Source organism: Callithrix jacchus, chromosome 6 (genome assembly GCF_049354715.1).
Source record: "Callithrix jacchus isolate 240 chromosome 6, calJac240_pri, whole genome shotgun sequence".
NCBI lineage: Eukaryota > Metazoa > Chordata > Mammalia > Primates > Cebidae > Callithrix > Callithrix jacchus.
In genome coordinates, this window is record NC_133507.1 from 109,954,077 (window position 1) to 109,973,385 (window position 19,309).

The window sequence follows — 19,309 nt, forward strand, 5'->3', positions numbered from 1 at the left end:
GGACATCTCCTTATAGCTGGCCATTTGGGATGTGGCTTAACTTTATTGCTTCCTGCCCTTTGCATATTTTGTGTGTGTGGATTTCTTTGCTTAGGAAACTCCGCTGGTGCCCTTGAGTTAACCTCATGATGAAAATTTTGACCAACTGGGGATAGACGGTCCCCAAAAGCATCTTAAATGACTTATCATTCATTCTCATGGGATAGAGAAACCAATTGCCTATAGTGGGGGTAAAGTTCATTATGCATCTTCCTATTAACTCTCCCCTTTTCTTTTCTCTGCCTGACTCTCAAATATAGCTTCCTGGATCACTTACCAATCCAATATGTGCACATAAGCCTATGTTTTAGTCTCTCTTTTCTGGGAAACAGAGGCCTAAGACAGAAAACTAATAAGATGAAGTTTACATTTCATAGGCAAATAAACAAATGCATAATCTAAAAATAAATATCTCACAGAAATAGATCTTCTGTTGTCCCATCAAAAATATCAAGGATATAAAAACTAGAGTATGGACAGGATTTGCGAAGAGATTTCTTTGGGGGAATACTGCTGTCTTGCTCTCCTAATAGGAGAGAGTTTTGGGTGTGATTCCACTTTCTAGCTTTAGGTCTAGAAACTTCAAATTTAAATATGACCCCTGGGAGAGCCTGTCATGTGTTTTTTCTGCAGTTTTGTGACATTACAGCCTGGCCATAACTCTAGATGAGAGTTCCTATTTGCCCTCAGAATTAGTGATAGAGCTGGGAGAGCTTTTTACCATTGGAATCTGGTTGTATTTCAAGGATTTCTGTTAGGATAAAGATGCAGGAGTTTTTCCAGGGATGCAGAAACATGCCATAAAGGGGACCCAAAACAGAGTTGCAGAGAACCTGTAAGCAGAGTTCTGCAACGTCCTCTCAAAATATGGCCCTAGAGCAGCAGAGGAACTGCAGCAGTGAAAAGCTCCAAGCTGAGGCACCATTAGCACAGAAAGCAAGTGAGTGCAAGCAGTGGTAGATACTTGCAGGTACCAGATCAGAGGAGAATCATCTAGCTGTGGACCTATCAAAGAAGCCTCCTCAGGGAAAATAATTTATAAAACTCTCTGTTCCAAAGAGCATAAGACAGGTTTATTTAAGGTACCAGATCAAGAAGAAGCATGCTGTTCCTTCACTTTTCTTCCCTCCCCACAGCCAACTTAGAGAAATAGCCAGACAGCTGTCAGAAGGTGAATGGTGGTGTAGTGGGGTTTTATGGACATTAACAAATACAAAGTTATTAGAATTGTACATTGGAGAATGATCCAAGATGGCTGATCACTAACATCTCAGGATTGCAGCTCCCATTGAAAGCACAAAGAATGAGAGGATGCCACACTTTCAGACAAATTTTTGTCTCTAATGGAGCAGAAGATTCCCAGTGGAGGTGCCCCACGGGTCTCCAGCGCGACTCTTGTGGCCGGCACAGTGGTTTTGCCAGCACCTTGGCGCAGCAGCTCTTGGTGCAGAGTAAAAGGGACTGGTTCCCCTTCTGACCAACGTTTGGAGCTCCGGGAAGGCAGAGTCACCTATTATGGACCCAAGAAGGAAGCCAGACTGGACATACCCAGGCAGAAAAGCACCATCAGTCTTAACCCCGCTATTTTGGCCTGCGCAGTGGGTTGCTCATATTTTGGCCCTGGGAATTAACAACTTGGACATCCACTCAGAGTCCTAATTTGAAAGTTGGTAATTACAGGTGGATAAATTTACAATGATGGGAAGAAACCTGTGTAAAAAAACTGAGAATATTCAAAATCAGAATGTCTTGTCCTCTAAAGAGGATCACAGTTACTCACCAACAAGGGAACAAGGCTTGATGGAGAACGAGTGCATCCCATTAACAGAATCAGGCTTCAGAAGATGGATAATAAGAGACTTCTGTGAGATAAAAGAACATGTTGTAGCCCAATGTAAAGAAACTAAGAACTTTGAAAAAAAGTTTGACGAAAGCCTAATGAGAATAGACAATTTAGAGAGGAATACAGGTGAATTAATGGAACTGAAGAATACAATATGGGAACTCCAAGAAGTATGCACAGGTTTAAACACTCGAATTGATCAAGCAGAAGAAAGGATATCAGAGGTCGAAGACCAACTGAATGAAACTAAACGAGAAGACAACATTAGAGATAAAAGGATAAAAAGGAATGAGCTAAGTCTCCAAGAAATGTGGGACTATGTGAAAAGACCTAATTTATGTTTGATAGGTGTACCTGAATGCGAAGGAGAGAATGAATCCAAGCTGAAAAATATTCCTCGGGATATTATTCAGGAAAATTTTCCCAAGCTAGCAAAGCAGGACAATATTCAACCCCAGGTAATACAGAGAACACCACAAAGATATTCCTCAAAAAGAGCAACCCCAAGGCACATAACCGTTAGATTCACCAGGGTTGAAACAAAGGAAAAAATACTAAGGGAAGCCAGAGAGTAAGGTCAGGTTACCCACAAAGGGAAGCCTATCAGACTTAAAGCAGATCTCTCAGCAGAAACTCTACAAGCCAGAAGAGAGTGGGGCCAATGTTCAACATCCTTAAAGAACAGAACTTTCAGCCCAGAATTTCATATCCAGCCAAACTAAGCTTCACAACTGAAGGAAAAATAAAATCTTTTATGAACAAGCAAGTACTCAGAGATTTTATTACCACCAGGCCTGCTTTACAAGAGCTTCTGAAAGAAGCATTACACATAGAAAGGAACAACCAGTATTAGCCTTTCTAAAAATATACCAAAAAGTAAAGAGCATCAACATAAAGAAGAATTTACATCAACGAATAGATAAAACAGCCAGTTGACATCAAATGGCAGTAATCCTAAATTTAAATCAACTAAATCCCCCAATCAAAAGATACAGCCAAAACCCAATGGTATGCTACATCCAGACCCATTTCACATGCAAGGATACAGAAAGACTCAAAGGGATGGAGAAAGATTTACCAACCAAATGGATAGAAAAATAAATAAATAAATAAAAAGCAGGAATTGCAATTCTCGCATCTGATAAAATAGATTTTAAAGCAACAAAGATACAGTGGTAAAAGGATCAATGCAACAGTAAGAGCTAACGATCCTAACACCCAGATACATAGAGACTTAGACTCAATGAGACAGAAAATTAATAAGGATATCCAGGACTCGAACTCAGATCCGGAACAAGTAAATTTAATAAATATTTATAGAGCTCTCCACTTTAAATGTACAAAATATACATTCTTGTCAATACCACATCACACCTACTCATAGGTTTAAATGAAATATTGATTGGCCATTATTAATACCCATTTGTTAGAATAAAGCAACATTTCCATTCTCTCTCCCTCTTTTTCTTCCTCATTCTTCCTCTCCTTCACTCCTTTTTTTTTCTTTCCTTCCAAAAAAAGAAAAAAAAAGCTGGCCAGGCATGGTGGCACATGCCTGTAGTCCTAGCTACTCAGGAGGCTGAGGCATGAGAATCACTGGAACCTGGGAGGCGGAGGTTGCAGTGAGCTGAGATCACACCACTGTACTCCAGCCTGGACCATGGAGCAAGACTCTATCTCAAAACAACAACAAGGAAAGAAAGTCAGAAGCGTCGTGGCTATGACTAGTGTCAAATTGCTGGCCAGTGTTTTAAGAAACCCAGGCATCTGGATTGGACTCTGGGGTGTTCTCTGAGGGACACCTTCGTCACACAACCTCTGTTCTTCCTGGAATGGATACTTGTATTTATCTAGTACCAAGTTATGTGCACCAAATTATAAAAGACTTTTCCATAATATTTTCTCACTGAAACTCCCAGGGCTTTTAATATCTCTCGAATATTTTTTTCCATTTTCCGTAGGACTCGAAAGTTAGGTAAGTTCTAAAAAATATACTAAAAAATCACTGCAAAAAGTAGAAGATGAAGAAGGACTCTGATGAGGAAAGTGATCATGATGAGAAGAGTGAACAGGAAGAGGCACTCGAGGATGACCCTACTACAGTCAAAAACTATCGAGACCCGGAAAAAGCGGGGCAGTGTTTTTTTCAGTACGATGGTGTGCTGAAGACAGACCTCAATATTGGAAGAAACGAAATGGAAGATGCGTTCTGCAAAGGTGAACTCTGGCTGAATGGGGAAAAATCGTGGAAGAAAAGCAGAATGCTCACAGTGGAAGAGACGCTGGATCTTCTCATTGGAGAGAAATCAAACGGGTGACCAAGCTGAATCTATTGAAACTGTCTTTGAGTGTTTCCAGGTAATGAATTTAGAGGACAAAAATTTCAAAGTAGCTATTATAAATATGTTCAAAGAGCTGAAGAAAACACTTTTTAAAGATTAAAGCGATGTATGGCAACAATAACTGAATAGAGAATCTCAATAGATAAAAATTATTTTAAGAAAATGAAAATTCTGAAGTTAAAAAATATAATAATGGAAATGAAAAGTTTACTACAGAGGCTCAACTATAGCTTTGAGCTAGCAAAAGAACCAGGTCTGAGTGTGGAGACTCACACCTGTCATGCCAACACTTTGGGATGCTGAGGCAGGCAGATCACTTGAGGGCAGTAGTTCAAGACTAGCCTGGCCAACAAGGTAAAACCCCACCTCTACTAAAAACACAAAGAATTAGCCAGGCGTGGTGGTGTGCACCTGTAATCTGAGCTACTTGGGAGGCTGAGGCCTGGGTGACAGAGTGAGTGAGAATCTGTCTCAAAAAAAGAAAAAAAAAAAAGAAGAAAGAAAGAAAGAATCAGGACTTTGAAAATAAAGCAGCAAAAATTACCCAATCTGAAAAACAGGGAGAAAAAAGATGAAAGAACAATGAACAATACTTATAGACCTGTGGAATAATATTAAATGTACCAACCTATGTGTAATGGGAATCTCAGAAAGAGATGGAAAAGAAAATGATATAGAAAAACACCTGAAAATAATAACCAAAAGCATTTCAAATTTGATGAAAATATGTTAATGTACAGATCCAAGAAGTTCAAAGAATTCCAAGTCGGATATACACAAAAGATTCTCCTTAGACACCTCAGAATTAACTTTTGAAAAATAAATACAAAGAAAAAAATCTCAAACATAAAAAAAAACTCATTCACAGAGGAACAAGAATCTTAGTAACATCTGACTTCATATCAGAAAGAATGGAGACCAGAAAAGCAGTAGAAAGCTATATTCAAAGTACTGATAGGAAAATTTTTTTAAAGCCTGCAAACTTATAATTCTACCTCAAGTAAAATTATCCTTCAAAAGTTAATACAAAATAAAGATGTTCCAGAAATAAATATTGAAAGAATTTCTTACTAGCAGACCTGCATTACAAAAATACAGAAGGTCTGTTAGACTGAAAAGAAGTGACAATAGAAAATAGCTGTAATCCTAAAGAATAAATGAAGAATGTCCGAAACGGCAAATATGTGGGAAAATAGAAAAGTCTCTAGAAAAATTTTTCTCATTTTTCTTTTAATTTCTTTAAAAAAAATAAATATAAATAAAAAGAGAATTGTACATTGGACAGTTTTGACTCTAAAAGACACCTGCTTTGTGCCTTGATTTACCTAAAAATAAGATCATAGCTCAGAATGAGAAGAAAAACATGAAATGTCATGGGCCCTAAGGAAACTTTTATGCAGTAAGCAATTCCTTTCGTCAGGTAGCTTGTGAAAGAGGAAGTGAGGAAATTAAAATTGGAGGTAGTGTAAAACACACACACACACACACACGTTTACACATACAAATGAGAGGACATGGTGCATACTCCCTTGCTGCTTAGTGCTTTCATTTAAATATATATGGGACTATATCCTCAACATTAGCACAAGTAGGTCTATCTTATTTTTAATTTTTATACGACTATCAAATAACAAATATATTCATAGCTGTTGTAGAAACTGTTTCCAACAGAACAAATTAAAAAGTCATTCTTGCCTCTCTACAATCCTGTGTTCTTGCTCAGCGAAATTCGTTTAATATAAATCCTTCAAGCAAAGAAAAATATACCTATGCTTTATTTTTACCAAAATCTTACCATATGTTATTAGTGTAAAATTTCATTATTTAAAAATAAATTATGCCTTATAGATTATTATAAGCCAGTAATTACATAATTATAGGGATGCCTCATTGTCTTAATCTATAATAGTTTATAGTAAGAATACCCCCTGGCTAATGGATTTATATAACAGTGTATTTTACAACAAAGTTCTAAGCTTTGACAGTGTATCACACCTACCAGTGCTCTGGTCAATGCTGAAAAATACTTCATGAATTATTGACACTTTTAGCTAAGACCAAGTTTGATATACTATTTTGCAGCTTTCAATTTGATGATACATCATAAATTACCTTTGCCTTACGTCTCAAGTTTTAACCTACATACAGAAATTTTCAGAGCTTCTTTCTCTTTGTTATTAAAGATTTAATATAAGAAGGCTTTAGTTAGGGCTTATGTTCCTAAGAATTTATCACAACAAGAAGATATATTGAGTGATAAAAATCATAAGTAATAAAATGAAAAGATGATCAGATTATATGAACAAGGAATTCTTGCGAAAGTAGAAGTTTTCGCATTTGAGTAAACCAAACAACTTGCTACCAGTCCATTATCTACAGTGTCTCCATATTGGTAAACTATTGAAAAACCAGATTGTATTATTTCTTTTCTCTTCCATCTGTAAGAACAGTATTTGAGATCTTTCTCCTGCTAAACTCCTACCTTTGTCATTTGTAGTTCCTGATAATTCAACTGCCATTTTCATAGTCTCTGCCTTATGTCATATTAGTAAATTTGGGACTTGGGAAAAGTCTACCTTGGGGATAAAATAATTGAAAAGACTAGAACTAGAAAAGATTCTGATATTTGTTAAGTTTAAACCACATTTTTTTTTTTTTCCAAAACAATAGGGAAATAGGTCTAAGGGGCTGATACCGTAGTAAATAAAAGGACTTGGAAGACAAAGAATCTGTGTTTCATACCTAATGAATTCACCTACCTTTGAGCCCTATTCCCAGTAACTGCCTGTAGGAAATGACAGACCCATAGTAGATACATTCATCTATATCTTTCACTTTTTTGATTTACTGAACTACTCCTGCAGATGGATATTTCACAAGGCTTGGAGTTGGAGGCCATTTTCTCAATCTCCCCAGTTGTGTTTTAAAACCTTCATTCTCCTTTTCTCTTTCAAAAATTCCTTTCCTGAAGTGTAAACCACAAGATTCTACCACTTTCCAATTCATATCTTGCCATTTACTGTCCTCTGGGTCACCATTTCACTTTCATCAATAAGAAGCAAAGGGCCATAGTTTACTTCTCCACCCAATACATGCCATTGAAAAGGACCATACCCTGAGGTTAACCAAGTTTCACATAATACACTCCTAAATTTTATCTCTATACCACTTTATCCACTCACCCTCAGACAATACTGTGCAACTAGCCATCTTCCAGAACTGACATAGCTACATTTTTCAACACCCCTCATTTTCCTTATCCCTTCGTCACTAGCTCACTTCTCCTGGAAGCATGGCCATCTGGAGACTTTGATCATGTCACAGTCTGCATAACCATTTTATAATTACTAACTTTTTAACCTTCCTCAGCATCATGGTTGATCCAACATCTGAGCCACTCTCTTACCAAGACTCTACCCCTGTGTTTTGGCCTTTTACCATGTTGTATAAAATGTATGGACCTGATTTAGTCATAAATGTACATTTTAGTGTTACTTTGGAATAGTGGATCCTCTTGGATGAAATTCCATGAGTATGTACTGCCTTGTGATGAACATATGCAGGCATACAGCATTGCTTGGCAATCTTTCTACACGCCCCATTTTAGGTCTGTCTTCATTCATGATGTGAGCTATTTCAAAGTGATCCGTTTTGATAATATGTAATGTGCATATGTGCTTACTTCTCATGTACCCATGACAGGTAGAAATATCACTCTTTGTACCTTGGGAATTTTGTTTGGAGCAGCTCATATGTCATAATAAGCAAATAATCTAAACACTCTTAAAAATAATGTTGAGGCTGAAAAAAACCTTAGAGATCTTTTAATCCAACACTATCAGAGTGACAGAGATAAATGTCCATAGCAGTAAATTATTTTGTCCAAAGTCACACCACTTTATACAGTTAGAGACAAGAAGCATTACGTCTGTGAGCAAATAATATCTAACATGTACTGAGCTATCGTGTTATCTTCTATATGAGCATTTTCTCTTTACTAATTAGAATAGGCTAACTGCTGAAATTTATATAATCCCCCAAACTTAAAGACTTAGAACATCAATGTGGTTTCTCCCTTAAATTCCAATGCTGATATTCTTTGCCATGACTATTTAGTTGGCAAATGAGAAATATGAGAATGTAGAGAATCTCAAACCTAACATTCATACACCTTCGTTATATGTCGTGCCCATCTGCGTTCTGTTGATAAGAACTTATAATGAAGTCCCTCCTGAATGCTGGGGGCTGGGATATGCAGTCCTTGATAGGACAGATGCTTCCTGGCATTCAGTCTACACTGCAAGGGAGACATGAGTCTGTGTTTTTGTCAGCCGTACTGTAACAAACTCTCATTTCCTGATCACTACATCCCTGTATAGTAATACAGTTATCCACACTTTAAATAAGAGGAACTTGAGGAATTTAAGTCACCTGCCCAAGATTATTTAATGTGTGGTGTTAGAAGGAAGCATCAAACCCGAGGCTTTATAAATTGAAACTGCAGAGTTTTTGCTGCTATTTCAGACTGACTTTCTAAAAGGTATGCTACCGTGGATCCTCTTGATAGACCCTGAAATGGGTTTCTCCACACAATTTATCGATTCTTTATTATTGCATAACACAGACCTAAATGATACATTGTAATTTAGCACGTTTTGCACATCTTTAAAGACTGGCTTTCTAAAAGCCCAGTTCCTCCAACTTGAGAAGCTAATCTGTTTTATTTACACTTCTTCATTATTTTAATGAGTAGGTCAGTCAGAGAAAGAAACCCACACCATAAAACAAAATTCTCTTTAGTTTTAGAATACCCATTGTGATGTTTACTTGTCAATATCTCCTGCTGTGCCACCTGTAGGCCATTATTAAAATTGACTTGCTTTGAGGAAGCCTCAGGCAGTTCAATTCTACAGATTTTGCCCACCATGTGATAGGAATTTTGCTTGATGCTAAGAAAAGAAAGATAAAATACACAAAATTTGCCCCTCTCCCACAAATTAAATCTTAAGCTAAAGGCAAACACAGCCACCATGTGCTTTTCAAATATAAATGAAAATAATTAGCAAAAGGTGATGAGAGCGTCTTTTAGCCTGATCAGGGGAGACACCATCTGACTCGTGTCATAAAGTATAGAAAGTTGCCAGGTAAAGAAAAATTCTATCATTACACTGCCACATGGCGAATGTCACATGTTTACTGTTCTAACTCTTAAAAACCTCTTTAATCTTCTTTTCCCCTAAAGAAAGTACAGAATTTGGCAGTAGGTAGCGCTAATTTTAAGTCTTTGCTTTCTTGCTTTTAAACTTTCTGACTATGGGAACAAAAGCCTTGCCTCTCTGCCATTTAGGATTTCTTGTTTGTAAATCAGAGCAGGTGATACCACCTCATACGTATTCTGTGACCAAATAAAGAGATGGAAAACTGTCACTTTTTATCAAGATAAAGTAAGAAAGGTTGGATGTACTCACCTGATACACACAAAAAAAATCTGTTGACAGCTAGCTAGCTAGATGACAGATAGAGATAGTGTAAAGATACTGAACATAGACAACAAAGGACAATGGGATTGGAGAAATGGTGTATTTAGAAGGTAACCTCTGTTATTGGTTAAATTTACTATTGTTTGAAAATAGTTTCTAGGCCATTGCAGAGGTCAAACTCCCTCAAGCAGAGATGGAGTTGAGTGTGGGGAAAGCAAGGCAGCTAGAGTTTCCAAGACAAAGTACCACAGAAAAGATAGCTGCATTACAAGAATTACAGAGATAGGCAAAGTGTCCCCTTTGAATGAATACTCCCCAGAGAGCTGATCACATGCTGGTGGAAGAAGAGCTACCTGTAAAGAGACAAACGCATAAGAAAGATTAGAAGTATTTGTGCTCAGAGTTCATAAAGAGCCAGGAAAATTACTCCTTTTTCTTTTAGGAATCCCTGTAATTTATGGGCAGTTGATAGAATTAACAGACTGGGCTTGCCTCACAGGTAGGGAAAAATTAGCCCTAAACATTTAATTGACAACAACACTTTAAAATGTCTAAATCTTAAAACCAAGGCAAAAAAGCATTGAACTGTCTTATAGTCACTAAAGTTTGTGCTAGAAAAATAATAACAATAACATTAATAAAAATACAAAAATATTTAATACCTAACGAGGTAAAATTCACATTTTCTCATATCCATCCAAAAGTTACCAGTAATGAAACAGGAAAATGTAAACCATAATGAAGAAAAAAAATCTGATCCAGAAGTGGCAGATGTTGATTATCACAATATTGCATGAGAAATTATTATATCTGGATTATATAATTTTAGATAGTGAAGTAGAGCAATAATTATATAAAAGCAGATAACTCTTATAAAATCTATAAATTTGAAATGAAACAAAATCTAGATGGTCTTGCTGGTAGATTATGCATTGCAGAAGAAAGCTTACTGAACTTGAAAACCTATCAGTGGAAGCCATCCAAGAAAAAAAGGGAAAGAAAAAACACAGAAACATGTAAAGCATCAATGAGCAGTGGAACAGATTTGAACAAAAAAAGACTTGTAAATGTGATTAAAAATACTATAGTCACACCTATGCAAGAAATTTTATAAAACCCAAGAACAAGAAAACAACAACAAAAAGCTAGAACTAGGTACCATATTGTCAAATTTCTCAAAATCAGTTTTAAAGATACTTCTCACAAGAAGGCAGGAAAAATATTATGTTACAGGCAGAATAGCGAAGATAAGAATTACAGTACTTTTTCCCCATAAATTATGTAAACATAATTAAAGATGCCAGGGAGAAACAACACATTATGAGGCTTGGTGTGGTGGCCTCAAAATCAGTATAAAACACTTATTTAGGGATAGAAAGTCTTTAACTTACTAAGTCTTTAAATTACTGAAAGAGTTAGGTCTTTATATTGCTGAAAGAAAAAAAGCAATTGTTAAGTTAGAATTCTGCATCTAGTGAATATATATTTTGAAAGTAAATTGAAATAAAGACATTTTAAGACATACCTAAATGAATTCATCACCTAATAAAGGGAGTACTTTAGGCAGAAGTAAAATGATACCAGAAGGAAGTTATGGAATGATATTAATTCTAATTTGAAGTAAGACATGTAGTTGCTGTCTCTTCTACAGAAGAATAGAGCCTTTATGATGATTTTGAATGTAATAATTCTTAAAGAACGAGGTGCATAGTAATTATCTAGAGGAGGAGATATCAACAGGCACTTGATGCTTTGAAGAGTTAAGAAGAATCTGTTTGAATCTTGAGGTAACAATAGAAAAACAAAGCATGATTATTGTGTGTTTGCAAACACAGTCTTGACATAGCATTCTTGGAATGTTCTACTGAAGGTTGATACAACCTGGGAACCAAAAGATAGGGCATCCTTGAGGAGTTTTTCAAGAATATACATTTTTTCTCTCATAATGTACATAATGTAGGGGCATGGAATGATTATTGGATCCTTCATGATTAGATTTAGGCCAGTTTTCATCAATGACCTTACTATGTAGTTTAAAACAAAAGTAGTACAATCTGATGAGTTCTTTGTGTTCTTCTGCTTAAACTAGAAAATGTGTATCTACTCATGTCTGGTTTTGATCAATTCTATAGAAGAAAATACTTCTAAAAGGAAATATAAAACTTTCTGATAATACCACTTGTATATTTTAAATTTAAATGTTTTTAAGCTATTTGTAGAGATACATGAAATTTTTAAAAATAATAAAAAGTTATCCCTAATGATAGCATTTTGCAAAACTATAATATAATTACAATACTATAGTCATCATTACAATTCATCCATCTTATTCAGATTTCTTCAGTTTTACTTATAAACATTTGTATACATGTAGAGTTCTATACAATTTTATTACAAATATTAGTTCTTATATGCACCACCACAATCAAAATACTAAACAGTTCCATCACCACAAAGATCCCTTCCATTTCAGTTTTATAATTACACCTGGCTTCCTCCCATATCCTGTTCCCTAACCTCTTCTGACAATAATCTGTCTTCAGTGTTAACAGTACTATAATTTTTTTTAATCATTAAACAAGATTTATAAACTCACAAGGAAAATAATAGCCTATTATATATACCCATATTTCTTCTCCTTTCATTGTCTTATCTTCCTTCCTGATGTTCCAAGATTCACTATTTTTATCATTTCCTCTGTAATGAAGAATTTTATTTAAGCAAAATGGAAGGGTAAGTCTGATAGCAAAAAAAAAGCTTTTTAGTGGTTTATAGTATGTCAATGTCCTTGTTGTATTCTTCCTAATGTACAGTTTGGCTAGATATAGAATTTATAGTTCGCAGTTCTTTTTAATTCAGCTCTTAGAAGTTGTACCACTCCCTCTGTTCTCTATGGTTTCAAATTTGTTAAAAACTCTATTAAAATTCAAATTTTTGTTAAACTATCCATAATGTGTTGTTTCTTTTTCTTTTCTTTTTTTTTTTTTTTCTTGAGACTCAGTTTTGTTCTGTCACCCAGGCTGGAGTGCATTGGCACAATTTCAGCTCACTGCAACCTCTGCCTATGGATTCAAGTGATTCTTGTGCCTCAGCCTCCTGAGTAGCTGAGACCACAGGTGTTCACCACCACATCTAGCTAATTGTGGTATTTTTAGTAGAGATGGGTTTTCACCATGTTAGCTAGTCACCAACTCCTGACCTCAGGCGATCCTCCTGTCTCAGCCTCCCAAAGTGCTGGGATTATAGGCATGAGCCCCTATGCCCAGCCTCCATAATGTGTGGCTTCTTTCTGGCATCTTTAATTTTTTTATATGTCTTTAGTTTTACTAGTTTTCATTCTTTTGTGCCATGTCACAGACTTATTTGGATGTATTCTATTTGAGATTTCATCAATTTCTTAAATATGTAAATTTGCTTGTTTGGCCAAATTTAAGAGGTCTTTAGTCATCATTTCTTTGAACACTTTTAGCTTTATACTTTTTCTTTTATCTTTCTGGGATTCTCATATAATGAATAATTGGATTTTTGTTTTTTTACCATAGGTCTGGGATCTATTCATTTTACTTTTTGTCTTTTTTTTTCATTGTTTTTTAGATTTTAGTGGTTGTGTTCATTTATTTTCACATTCAGTAATCTTATTTACACTTAACCATTAAGCAAATTTTAAATTTCTTGGTCTTTGAATTTTTTGTATCTGTAGTTTTTATTTGTCTTTTATATATATAAATAACTTCTGTTTTTGTTTCAAAATAATTTATAATTCTTGGAGCATTTATATAATGGCTACTAAAAAATGCATGTCAGAAACTTCTTTTTTTTTTTTTTTTTTTTAATTTTTTATTGGATTATAGGTTTTGGGGTACATGAGCAGAGCATGCAAGACAGTTGCGTAGGTACACACATGGCAGTGTGCTTTGCTTTTCTTCTCCCCTTCACCCACATTTGGCATTTCTCCCCAGGCTATCCCTCCCCACCTCCCCCTCCCACTGGCCCTCCCCTTTTCCCCCCAATAGACCCCAGTGTTTAGTACTCCCCTTTCTGTGTCCATGTGTTCTCATTTTTCATCACCCACCTATGAGTGAGAATATGCGGTGTTTCATTTTCTGTTCTTGTGTCAGTTTGCTGAGGATGATGTTTTCCAGATTCATCCATGTCCCTACAAACGACACGAACTCATCATTTCTGATTGCTGCATAATATTCCATGGTGTATATGTGCCACATTTTTCCAATCCAGTCTATTATCAATGGGCATTTGGGTTGATTCCAGGTCTTTGCTATTGTAAACAGTGCTGCAATGAACATTCGTGTACATGTGTCCTTATAGTAGAACGATTTATAGTCTTTTTGATATATACCCAGTAATGGGATTGCTGGGTCAAATGGAATTTCTATTTCTAAGGCCTTGAGGAATCGCCACACTGTCTTCCACAATGGTTGAACTAATTTACACTCCCACCAACAGTGTAACAGTGTTCCTTTTTCTCCACATCCTCTCCAGCATCTGTTGTCTCCAGATTTTTTAATGATCGCCATTCTAACTGGCGTGAGATGGTATCTCAATGTGGTTTTGATTTGCATCTCTCTGATGACCAGTGACGATGAGCATTTTTTCATATGATTGTTGGCCTCATATATGTCTTCATTCGTAAAGTATCTGTTCATATCCTTTGCCCACTTTTGAATGGGCTTGTTTGTTTTTTTCCTGTAAATCTGCTTGAGTTGTTTGTAAATTCTGGATATCAGCCCTTTGTCAGATGGGTAGACTGTGAAAATTTTTTCCCATTCTGTTGGTTGCCGATCCACTCTAGTGACTGTTTCTTTTGCCGTGCAGAAGCTGTGGAGTTTCATTAGGTCCCATTTGTCTATTTTGGCTTTTGTTGCCAATGCTCTTGGTGTTTTGTTCATGAAGTCCTTGCCTACTCCTATGTCCTGGATAGTTTTGCCTAGATTTCCTTCTAGGGTTTTTATGGTGCCAGGTCTTATGTTTAAGTCTTTAATCCATCTGGAGTTAATTTTAGTGTAAGGTGTCAGGAAGGGGTCCAGTTTCTGCTTTCTGCACATGGCTAGCCAGTTTTCCCAACACCATTTGTTAAACATGGAATCCTTGCCCCATTGCTTGTTTTTGTCAGGTTTATCAAAGATTGTATAGTTGTATGTATGTTGTGTTGCCTCCGGTGCCTCTGTTTTGTTCCATTGGTCTATATCTCTGTTTTGGTACCAGTACCATGCTGTTTTGATTACTGTAGCCTTGTAGTATAGTTTGAAATCTGGTAGTGTGATGCCCCCCGCTGTGTTCTTTTTGCTTAGAATTGACTTGGCTATGCGGGCTCTCTTTTGGTTCCATATGAAGTTCATGTTGGTTTTTTCCAGTTCTGTGAAGAAAGTCAATGGTAGCTTGATGGGGATAGCATTGATTCTGTAAATTACTTTGGGCAGTATAGCCATTTTCACGATATTAATTCTTCCTAACCATGAACATGGAATGTTTCTACATCTGTTTGTGTCCTCTCTGATTAACATCTGATTTCTCTCAGTGTTTGAGCCTTTTCTTGAATCCATTATAATTTCTGATTCTTGACTTAATAGGTTACTTTTAATATAATTCTATATATTTTGTCTCTATGGGTCCTAATTAAATCTTTTTTTTCTCAAGCAGCCACTGTGTTGAAGTTCAGCATGCAGGTCCTGGGCTGTTTTGTGGGTTGCAGTTTCAGTGGTGCTTTATGTTTCAGAGCTTTTGCAGTATAATTTTTTAATATGATTTACTTGATGCCCCACTGATCTCTTCTAGTGCTGCCTCAGGGAGATAAAAGGTTTACCACAGCCAGGTTTCTGTATGTCTCTTCCCATGTGGAAAAGGAGTTCCATATCCAAGATGAAGTGGTTTCTCTGGAAAGAACCATGCTGCGGCAGGATCCCCCTATCCGTGCTAGACTACTCCTCTGCTCTGGTATTTAAAGGAGAGAAGGGAATGCCAGGCACATGATGACAATAAAGCTTTCTGGGCTGGGCTGGGCTGCTCATCATGGCTGGGTCCCTCTTGTGAGTTCTAACTGCCCCTCTGCTTATTCCTGTATTTCTCAGTAGGAGAAGGCAATCTTGGGCTCACAGGAACTAACTTGTGATTGCTATAGCCAAATCACCCCGGCCTTTGAGAAATGGAAAAGCCTTCCTGGTTCTAATCATCATGACTGTATCCCTCTAACCTGTTTGTCCACTGTCTTCCAGCTTACTTAGTGAGGATACTGATAGATTCTTACTGATGGTTTTTCCTGGATCACCTTGTATTTTTTATGATTTGCTCCAGGAACATAAAAGAAAGCCTGCATGGGCTGCCTTCCTTTTTTCTTTTTTTGAGACAGAGTCTTGCTCTGTCACCCAGGCTGGAGTGTAGTAGCAGAATTTTGGCTCACTGCAACCTCTGCCTCCCATGTTCAAGTGATTCTCCTGCCTCAGCTTCCCTAGTAGGTATGATTACAGCCACATGCCACCATCCCTGGCTAATGTTTTATGTTTTTAGTAGAGATGGGGTTTCACCATGTTAACCAGGATGGTCTCAATTTCCTGACCTCATGATCCACCGGCCTCAGCTTCCCAAAGTGCTGGGATTACTGGTGTGAGCCACCACACCTGGCCAGATGCCTTCTTTAATGTTAGATTGAGGGTCAGGAAATTCTGGATCTGTGTAACCTTCTTCTATTGGGATGGGAAAAAACATATCCTCTCATTGTGCTATTTCTCCAGTCCCGGGGACACAAACCAATTTGTCTTCTTCTTTTCACATTTTGGAGATCGAGTTTGGTTGCTTTTTGTGTAAAAACTGTGTTTTATAGTTGCAGTTAGCAGATAGGAGCAGGAAGAAATGGGTCCAGCCATAGGGTTTAGATTTAACTGCTAAGTCTTCCAATCCGTGTTGCTGGCATCAGGTTAAGAACAGAATCAAGCAGAGGAGTATTTTCTAGTCTAAGACTCTTCATGGTCCAGATAGATCTTGTGAAAATTGGCAATGGTGGATTTTTGTTTTTTAGTTATGTTTTTCTTTTGATTCCTTTCTCTCTTCTCATTCACTAGACTACTGAAAAATGATCTGTAAGGAGATTAAATAAAATCATTCTCACTGAGAAGGAAGAGGGGTTTAAGGGCTAACAGATTAGCCCTTCTTAAGCATGTTTATGTTCCTCTGAAGGTAAGGCAAATCCATTCGTAAAATCAATTAAATAAATTATAAAGGTAAACTTTCAGCACTCATCAGCAGCTAGAACAAATGACCTAGATAGGAAGCTCAAAAGGCATCAGGTAGGAAATAATCATAGTCATCCATCAATGATTCATCATTGATTTGTTCATTTATTAAATACATATTTATCAAGGTCACAACACTGTATCAGATAATATTCTAGTTGCTAAAAATAAAGCATTGACAAAAATAGGAAAAGCCCAAATGACCAACTCTGATTGGAACTAAAATTATTTCCTTCTGTTACATTGCAATCTTAGTCCTGTTTGTCAAGTGAACTTTATTTTTCTGTTACCTCCTTCCTTAGACATTAAAATAGACTGATGCCTATATGCCTGACATATGTTGGCTCCTCTCTCTAAATGTCTGTTTACTTACAAATCGACATCATCTATATATAGGTATAAAAATCTCATCTCTACCACATCTTCTGCTAAAAGATGGGGTCTTGAGTCTTTTACGTGTTCTCCTGCTAAAAATGGTGCAATCTCTCCCAAAATAATTTCCTTCTCTAGTCCTCGATGTTCTCACTCATAAAATATAATGTTTCGACTTGACTGATAGTTCTCAAAATTGGTTAATTACTACAGTTGCTTGTACAGTATTTTAGGATGGGTTATTGGCTCATGGCAAACCTATTTAATGAGATATTTCAAACAACATGGTCTTTAATTCTAAATTTTATTTTTTAAAATTTTATATTTTAGTTGGCAAATAATCATTGCACATACTCAGAGTACATAGTGACATTGTGAAACATACACTGTATAGTGATCAGAGTTATTATGTTAACATATCCATCATCTCAAATATTTGTCAGTTCTTTGTGTGTGAATATTTAATATCCTTCTCCTAGATATTTGATTCTACATAGTATATTATTGTTAATTATAATCCTACAGTGGCATAAAACACTAAAACTTATTCTTTCTATCTAGCTATAATTTTGTGTTTATTAACAAATTCCTATCCTTCCCTTCTCCCCACCCTTTGCACCTTCTAGTATTCTTTGTTCTACTTTTTACTTCTATGAGATAAACTATTCTTAGCTTCCACTTATGAGTGAGAACATGTGGTGTTTATCTTTCTCTTCCTGGCTTATTTCACTTAACATAATGTCCTTCAGTTCTGTCCATGTTGTCAAAAATAACAGAATATCATTCTATTTATGGCTGAATAGTATTCTGTTGTGTGTATATATGGAGCATGTTTTCTTTATCCACTCATCTGTTGTTGGAACTTCAATTGATTCTGTATCTCGGCTATTGGGAATAGCGCTGCAATAAATATAGGGTGCAAATGTCTGTTCAGTATAATGATTTTATTTCCTTTCCATAAATACCCATGAGTGGGATTGCTGGTTTATATAGTAGATCTATTTGTAGCTTTTTGAGGAACCTCCATACTGTTTTCCATAGTTACTGTACTAGTTTATATTTCCACCAAGAGTGGATAAGTATTTCCTTTTCATTTTTTAAATAGTCATTCTAAGTGAGTTGAGAAAAAAACCTTACTTTGGTGTTAATTTGCATTTACCTGATGATTAATAATGTTGCACTATTTTTTCATGTTTTTTGTCAATTTGTATGTCTTCTTTTGAGAAATATATGTTTAGATTGTTCATATTTAACTGGATTTTGTTGTGGTTGAAATGTTTGAGTGCCTAGTGTAATCTGGATATTAATACACTGTTGGGTGAGTATTTTGCAAATATTTTATACCATTTTGTAGATTGTCTTTTTACTCTATTGATTTATTTACTATACAGAAGTTATTAATTTTGACGTAATCCCATTTTTTTATTTTTGCTTTTGTTTCCTATGCTTTTGAGGTCTTATAAAATCTTTTTCCAGACCCATGTTCTGAAGCATTTTTCCCACAACTTCTTTCAGTAATTTTTTTTTTTCATTTCAGATAGTACATTTAGGTCATTGTTCCATTTCAAGTTGATTTTTGTAAAAGGTAAAATGTATATATCTAATTTCATTATTCTGTTTTTGAATATCCAATTGTCCTAGCACCAATTATTGAAAAGACAGTCCTTTCCCCAATTAGTGTTTTGGAACCTTTGTCAAAATTCAGTTGGCTATAGCTTTGTAGAGTAATTTCTGTGTTCTCTATTGTGTTCTATTTGTCTACATATCTTTTTTTGTGCTAATAGCATGCTACTTACTAAAGCTTTGTAGTATATTTTAAAATCTTATTGTGTGATATCTCCAACTCTGTTATTTCTTTCTCAGGATTGCGTTAGTGGTTTGGGGTCCTTTTTGGTTACATACAAATTTTAGGATGTTTCTTTCTATTTATGTGAAGAATGTCATTGTTTTTATGAGGATTACAAAAAGTCTGTATATTTTAGAGTTAGT

The 19,309-nt window shown here is 36.0% G+C and overlaps 1 long non-coding RNA gene and 1 pseudogene across 5 annotated transcripts in view; both read left to right on the top strand.

The window, feature by feature from the left end:
• The window catches only part of LOC144576682 (uncharacterized), a 332,988-nt gene that overhangs the window by 240,856 nt on the left and 72,823 nt on the right, over positions 1-19,309 (top strand). The window lies entirely within an intron of this gene.
• Positions 1,640-4,373, top strand: LOC144576681 (mitochondrial transcription rescue factor 1 pseudogene; annotated as a pseudogene).